Source organism: Mesoplodon mirus (genome assembly GCF_964341445.2).
Source record: "Mesoplodon mirus genome assembly, chromosome: 10".
NCBI classification, from domain to species: domain Eukaryota; kingdom Metazoa; phylum Chordata; class Mammalia; order Artiodactyla; family Ziphiidae; genus Mesoplodon; species Mesoplodon mirus.
The window spans coordinates 37050655-37059161 of record NC_138986.1 but is presented as its reverse complement, the minus strand read 5'-3'; the positions used below and the strand labels follow the sequence as shown (position 1 = coordinate 37059161).

The 8507-nt window shown below is 41.0% G+C and overlaps 1 pseudogene across 1 annotated transcript; it reads left to right on the top strand.

Moving 5' to 3' along the window:
* The first annotated feature begins 5818 nt into the window (after positions 1–5818).
* LOC309811284 (inositol-3-phosphate synthase 1-like) lies at positions 5819–7341 on the top strand (annotated as a pseudogene). The gene has a single exon. The product of its transcript is annotated as an inositol-3-phosphate synthase 1-like (transcript).
* Positions 7342–8507: the final 1166 nt, after the last annotated feature.

Genomic DNA, 8507 nt, shown 5'->3' with positions numbered 1-8507 from the left:
AGATCACTGAAGAAATAAAAGAGGAAATCAAAAAATACCTAGAAACAAATGACAGTGAAAACACGATGACCCAAAACCAATGGGATGCAGCAAAAGCAGTTCTAAGAGGGAAGTTTATAGCAATACAATCCTGAAACAAGAAACATCTAAAATAAACAAACTAACTTTACATCTAAAGCAATTAGAGAAAGAAGAACAAAAAAACTCCAAAGTTAGCAGAAGGAAAGAAATCATAAAGATCAGATCAGAAATAAATGAAATTGAGATGAAGAAAACAATAGCAAAGATGAAGAAAACTAAAAGTTGGTTCTTTGAAAAGATAAAGAAAATTGATAAACCTGTAGCCAGACTCATCAAGAAAAAAAGGGAGAAGACTCAAATCAATAGAATTAGAAATGAAAAAGAAGTAACAACTGACACTGTAGAAATACAAAGGATCATGAGAGATTACTACAAGCAACTATATGCCAATAAAATGGAAAACCTGGAAGAAATGGACAAATTCTTAGAAAAGCACAACCTCCTGAAACTGAACCAGGAAGAAACAGAAAATATAAACAGACCAATCACAAGCACTGAATTGACACTGTGATTAAAAATCTTCCAACAAACAAAAGCCCACGACCAGATGGATTCAGAGACGAATTCTATCAAACATTTAGAGAAGAGTTAATACCTATCCTTCTCAAACTCTTCCAAAACATACCAGAGGGAGGAACACTCCCAAACTCATTCTACAAGGCCACCATCATCCTGATACCAAAACCAGACAAAGATGTCACAAAAAAAGAAAACTACAGACCAATATCACTGATGAATATAGATGCAAAAATCCTCAACAAAATACTAGCAAACAGAATCCAACAGCATATTAAAAGGATCATACACCATGATCAAGTGGCGTTTATCCCAGGAATGCAAGGATTCTTCAATATATGCAAATCAATCAACGTGATAAACCATATTAACAAACTGAAGGAGAAAAACCATATGATCATCTCAGTAGATGCAGAAAAAGCTTTTGACAAAATTCAATACCAATTTTTGATAAAAACTCTCCAGAAAGTAGGCATAGAGGGAACTTACCTCAACATAATAAAGGCCATATATGACAAACCCACAGCCAACATCGTTCTCAATGGTGAAAAAATGAAACAATTCCCACTAAGATCAGGAACAAGACAAGGTTGCCCACACTCACCACCATTATTCAACATCGTTTTGGAAGTTTTAGCCACAGCCATCAGAGAAAAAAAAAAGAAATCAAAGGAATCCAAAGCAGAAAAGAAGAAGTGAAACTGTCACTGTTTGCAGATGACATGATACTATACATAGAGACTCCCAAAGATGCTACCAGAAAACTACTAGAGCTAAGCAATGAATTTGGTAACATAGCAGGATATAAAATTAATGCACAGAAATCTCTTGCAGTCCTACACACTAATGATGCAAAATTTGAAAGAGAAATTAAGGAAACACTCCCATTTACCACTGAAACAAAAAGAATAAAATACCTAGGAATAAACCTACCTAAGGAGACAAAAGACCTGTGTGCAGAAAACTATAAGACACTGATGAAAGAAATTAAAGATGATACAAACAGATGGAGAGATGTACTGTGTTCTTGGATTGGAAGAATCAACATGGTGAAAATGAGTATACTCCCTAAAGCAATCTACAGATTCAATGTAATCCCTATCAAATGACTAATGGCATTTTTCATAGAACTAGAACAAAAAATTTCACCATTTGTATGGAAACACAAAAGACCCCGAATAGCCAAAGCAATCTTGAGAAAGAAAAACAGAGCTGGAGGAATCAGGCTCCCAGACTTTGGACTATGCTACAAAGCTACAGTAATCAAGACGGTATGGTACTGGCACTAAAACAGAAATACAGATCAATGGAACAGGATAGAAAGCCCGGAGATAAACCCACACACATATGGTCACCTTATCTTTGATAAAGGGGGCAAGAATATACAATGGAGAAAAGACAGCCTCTTCAAGAAGTGGTGCTGAGAAAACTGGACAACTACATGTAAAAGAATGAAATTATAACACTCCCTAACACCATACACAAAAATGAACTCACAATGGACTAAAGACCTAAATGTAAGGCCAGGCACTCTAAAATTCTTAGAGGAAAACTTAGGCAAAACACTCTATGACATATATCATGGCAAGATCCTTTTTGACCCATCTCCTAGAGAAATGGAAATAAAACCAAAAATAAACAAATGGGAACCAATGAAACTTCAAAGCTTTTGCACAGCAAAGGAAACCATAAACAAGACCAAAAGACAACCCTCAGAATGGGAGAAAATATTTGCAAACGAATCAACAGACAAAGGATTAATCTCCAAAATACATAAACAGCTCATGCAGCTCAATATCAAAAAAAAACAAACAACCCAATCCAAAAATGGGCAGAAGACCTAAATAGATATTTCTCCAAAGAAGATATACAGATTTCCAACAAACACATGAAAGGATGCTCAACATCACTAATCATTAGAGAAATGCCAATCAAAACTACAATGAGCTATCACCTCACACCAGTCAGAATGGCCATCATCAAAAAATCTACAAACAGTAAATGTTGGGGAGGGTGTGGAGAAAAGGGAACCCTCTTGCACTGTTGGTGGGAATGTAAATTGATACAGCCACTATGGAGAACAGCATGGAGGTTCCTTAAAAAACTAAAAATAGGCCTACCATATGACCCAGCAATCCCACTACTGGGCATATACCCTGAGAAAACCATAATTCAAAAAGAGTCATGTACCACAATGTTTATTGCAGTTCTATTTACAATAGCCAGCACATGGAAGCAACCTAAGTGTCCATCGACAGAAGAATGGATAAAGATGATGTGGCACATATATGCAATGGAATATTACTCAGCCATAAAAAGAAACAAAATTGAGTTATTTGTAGTGAGGTGGATGGACCCAGAGTCTTCATACAGAGTGAAGTAAGTCAAAAATAGAAAAACAAATACCATATGCTAACATATATATATATGATCTAAAAAAAAAGAAAAAGAAAAATGGTTCTGAAGAACCTAGGGGCAGGACAAGAATAAAAACGTAGACATAGAAAATGGACCTGAGGACACGGGGAAGAGGAAGGCTAAGCTGGGTCAAAGTGATAGAGTGGCATGGACATATATACACTGCCAAATGTAAAATAGATAGCTAGTGGGAAGCAGCCACATAGCACAGGGAGATCAGCTCGGTGCTTTGTGTCCACCTAGAGGGGTGGGATAGGGAGGGTGGGAGGGAGATGCAAGAGGGAGGAAGTATGGGGTTATATGTTTATGTATAGCTGATTCACTTTGTTATACAGCAGAAACTAACATACCATTGTAAAGCAACTATAACTCCAATAAAGATGTTAAAAAATAAATAAATAAATAAAGCACCAGATGGTAAAGATTTTAGGCTTTGCTCACTATAACAGTCTCTGTCAAAACTATTCAACTTTGCTTTTGTGGCTTGAAAACAACCACAGGCATGATAAAAATGAATGAGCTGTGTTTCAATAAAACTTTACTTACAAAAACAGGCAGCTGGCTGGATTTAGCCCATGGGCTATAGTCTGATACCTCCTGATGTAGACTAAATCTATGCTGGAAGAGGGATCTATGGTATTGTAATGTTGCCTATATCAAGATAGGACCATGATTTCTTGTAAATGTAGAATACGCTCCTTTATTTTCTCCAAGAGTCTGGTTGATGCATACTGTATTTTAAATATAAGCATACACCTAAGACCAAAATATTCAGAGTTCAAATAAACAGGCAGAGAAGAACATATGCTGTGCCCCTCAGATCAGACAATGTTCATGCCCTCATTAATTTATTTTACACATATTTGTGGGTTGCCTATAATATATAAATTACTGTGCTAGGTACTACATGGGATGCAAATATGGGTAAGATTGAGACTCTTTCATCAGGAAGTTAAGACCCCAATAGGGGAAAATAACACATTCATAAATATATATAATACAAGATATACAAAGAAATGGGTCACAAAAGAAATAAAAATACATTTTTCTAGATGAGGGAGAAATTACTCTTGACTGACTTGAAGTGCAGAGTCTTGGGAAAGAGATCAGAGCCCTTTTCATGAAGGAAATATGATATATGTACCAGGTCTTGTAGACCTAGGCAAGTAGAAATTAGAAAGGCAATACTGAGAGAAAGGGCATAAAAAAAACAAAGAAAACAACATAAACAAAAGTCCAATAGTGAAAAAAAAGCATAGACTGTATGGAATAAAAATGAATAATTTGTGCAATCTGAAGCTTATCCAGTTTTTTGAGCCCTATTTAAGAAAAAGAATACAAAATTACATACAAAAATGAATATGTATTTGTAATGAGAAAAGAAGGCACAACAAATGAGAAACTTTTAAAAGCAGCAAATACCACAAATATCACAAGATCCAGACACTATGCAACACGTGAATTACGTTACTGTCTAACACACCTCTCTCCAGGGACTGGCTACACTCTTCAATCCTGTCTCCATAGGACAAGGAAGATAACTCAGGCTTTCCTCTAGCACAGCTGATCATAATGTGTTTACTAGCAATAGTATATAAAAGTTTCTTTCAACTTCACAAAGTATCTATTAATAATGGGTAAAATTTTAGGACTGTCAAATTGAGGAAACCCTTTAAATTGTGTGACATTGCGGGTCATTTCAAAGCATTCTGTGCACTAATTGTAAATATTCCTTGAAATGAGGACAAATCAATCATGAATCACTGATGTCCTCATGTAGTGGCATATCATTAGTTTTATGTTATCTTTGTTGGAGGAAGTATCATGTGTCAAGAATTTAAATCTTTTATCAATGTGTTCATACGTCACACCTCATCATTAATCAGATTATCAGACAGTTCATGAACCTATTCATTATGTCCACATGCAAAGTATTTCTTCCTCTTAGTGAATTTAGAGGAGAGGAACCTTATATGATGAGAAAGGCTGCGTAAGGCAGTATCTGTGGGCCACCAAAATAACACTTTGAATAATTTTAATTACAAATTCTGTATTTCTACAGTTTGGTGATTTTATTACCTATTTCAATAATCAATTACACTAGCAGCACTTAAGTTGTTTAAAATGTTTAAGAAATATAAACAAAGAATGCACCAACTTACGAGGTCATAAAATTAATATAACCTGATGAATAACAAAATTTATCATGATATATTTTTAGCGCCATCTAGTGTTTAAAAGGCTTCACAGTGTAAATAAATACGCAATTTAGTTTTAAAATTTTTGTCAACATATATTCTTTGATTCTACACCCCAGTCATATCATCTAAGATTTTCCATTAAATACTGACAATAAAATAACTGATTGTAAGGTTATGTGGGCTTCTAGAAATTAAATTATTATGAAATAAAAGAAATCAAGTCATCCCTTCACTATTTTACAGGAGATGTCAGTCAGGACCTCAGCTACAATAAAACAAAGGGAATAGTTCTCACTGAAATGCCCAATCAGATAAATATTTTCATAGAGTCTTCGGTCTATGAGGATATGTTTGATTCAAACCAAGTTGAATTTAAACTGTTATGTAATATGTCTTTAAATAAAAATTTATTTTATGACTCACTTTATAGCTCTATTAAAAGCTTTCTAAAGTTTTACTTAGCTGTCCGCCGCTGTCCCAGCTGACTCTGCGCCGCTCGTCGAGATGGAGGTCGCCACCGAGTTTGTGGTCGAGAGTCCAACATGGTCCACAGTCCGAGGCCAGCGAGGTGCAGTAAGTACCGGATGACGTGCAGCAGCCGCGAAGCCGCCGTCCTCAAGATGCACCCCAGGTCCACGCACTTCACCTTCCGGACCGCCCGGCAGGTGCCCGGGCCCGCGGTCGTGCTCGTGGGCTGGGGCGGGAACAATGGCTCCAGACTGACTGCAGTGCTGGCCCACCGACTGCGTCTGTCCTGGCCCAGGCGCACCTGCCGCAGGGAGGCCAACTACAACGGCTCACTGACGCAGGCGGCCCCATTAACCTGGGGCTGGTCAAAGAACGCCAGGAGGTATTCGTGCCCTTCAGCTCGCTGCTGCCCATGGTGGCGCCCGACGACCTCGTATTCGACGTCTGGGCCATAATCGTCTCTGCACCTGGCGGAGGCGATGCAGTGCACACAGGAGCCACAGGAAAAACAGTGGCTGCGCCCGGAGGCCCTGCTTCCGCGGCCCTCCGTCTACCTCCCAGAGTTTCTCGCGGCTAACTAACCAGAGCGCGCGGGCCGACTACGTCATCCTGGGCCCGCGCGCACAGCAGCTGGAGCGGATCTGTATCGGCTTCAGCTTCTAGTCCCGCGCCGGGCTGGCTGAAGTCATCGTGCGGAAGACAGCGAATACGGAGCACTTCTCCGAAGTGATCCCGGGCCTCAATGACACTGCTGAGAACCTGCTGCGCACCATCCAGCTGGGCCTGGAAGTGTCTCCCTCCATGCTCTTTGCGGTGGCCAGCATCTTGGAGGGCTGCTCCTTCCTCGGTGGGTCCCCACTGACCATGCTGGCGCCTGGTGCCCTCGAATTCAAGTGGCAGTGCAGCCTCTTTGTGGGTGGAGACGACTTCAGGTCGGGCCAGACCAAGGTCAAGTCTGTGCTCGTGGATTTGCTTATCTGTTCTGGCCACGAGACCACGTCCATCGTGAGGTACAACCACTTGGGCAACAATGACCGGCAGAACCTGTCGACCCCGCCACAGTTCCGCTCCAAGGAGGTGTCCAAGAGCAGCGTGGTGGACGACACAGTGCACAGCAACCCAGTGCTCTACTAGCCGGTTGTGGAGCCCGGTCACTGTCGTCATCAAGTATGTGCCATATGTGGGCGACAGCAAGCGTGCCCTGGATGAGCACATCAGAGCTGATGCTGGGCGGTACCAACACGCTGGTGCTGCTCAACACGTGCGAGGACTCGCTCCTGGCCGCGCCCATCATGCTGGACCTGGCACTGCTGACAGAACTGTGCCAGCGCGTGAGCTACTGCACCGACGTCGACCCACAGCCGCGGAGCTTCCACCCCGTGCTGTCGCTGCTCAACTTGGCATCCTCTTCCAGGTGCCGCTTGTGCCGCCAGGCAGCCAGGTGGTCAGCGTGTCCTTCTGCCCCTGCAGCTGCACGGAGAATATCCTCACGGCCTGCGTGCGACTCTGGCCGCAGAACCACAAGCTTCTGGAGCACAGATGGAGTGCCCTGGCCTCAAGCGAGTTGGGCTTGTGGCTGCCACCTGTGCCTTGCAAGAAAGGACCAGTGCCCACCGCCCCCAGTGGCTATACTGGTGACGCCAATGGGCACTTGTAGGCTGAGTCACCCCAGATGCCCACCCCCTAAGGCCATGGCCATACAGCTCCACCATAACTCCTGTCCCCATTGCTCCTGAGAACCCAACCCTTCCAGGTCCCCCAAAGATAATAAAGCTAGTGCCATTATCAAAAAAAAAAAAGTTTTATGCAGCAAATCAGTAGATTTACGATCACCATCACCAAAACCAAAGTTCTTTAATCAAAACAACACAGCTTTCTTTTTTTACCCTATAACAAACAATACTGGGTTAACAAAACAGAAGTTTATTTAAACTATGTTATTGTTATGTGTGAAACATAAAACTAAAAAAAACAAAAAATTCTGCAGTCACCATGAGAAACAAGGGATAGGCAACAGATTCATTCTTTCTCCTCTTTTACTATTAATTCACTGACCATCTAAAACAGCTGAATTTACATGCTATTAAATTCATATTGCTCTTAGAACAAAAGGATTGGGCTGAGAAAGTCAAAACAAGTTACAAATTATTAAAAGTGATACATACTACAGATACCACAAGATCCAGAAAATATCATCATAATTTTACCCTAGGCTAATTTTTTTAAAAATTCAGACTAGCCAGCTGCACTCCCTTAGGCTCATAAAGGCATTTGTAAGGATGCAGCAATGCCACCCAGCGACGACTCTCACTGGACAGCAGTTGGTGCTTTTAAGTGGAAGTGAATACTTCCTCTTTAGTCATAGGAGACTCAGGCACAGAGTCACCCATGTCTCGGTTTGCCTGTGTCTGCAGAGGCAACCACTCCCAGAATGCTCAGTCTAGTCCAAGCCTGCACAGGCCAGGAACCACTATACCAGGTATTATAGGACTAAATCTTTATGGTCCCCCAGGAAGTTATGGAAATAGAGGTTATTTCAAGAAGTTATCAATCAACAGTGTGACATACTGAAGACCAGTCAATTAGAAGGGAGGAGAGAGAACAGGAGGTGAAAGGCAAGTGAGTAGTGCCTGGCTGGAAATTCCCTTGGTTAAAACTGAATTTTGGAGAGCGGCAGTAGCAGTAGTTGCATATGGGTGTATGTGAGAATGTGTGTGTATTAAGTAACAAGCAACACAGATAAGCCTCTTTGACTAGTAGCCCAATACAGTACATTTTGCTGTGAGTTCATCTCTGATCCAAAAGCATATATCTTTTCTCTCA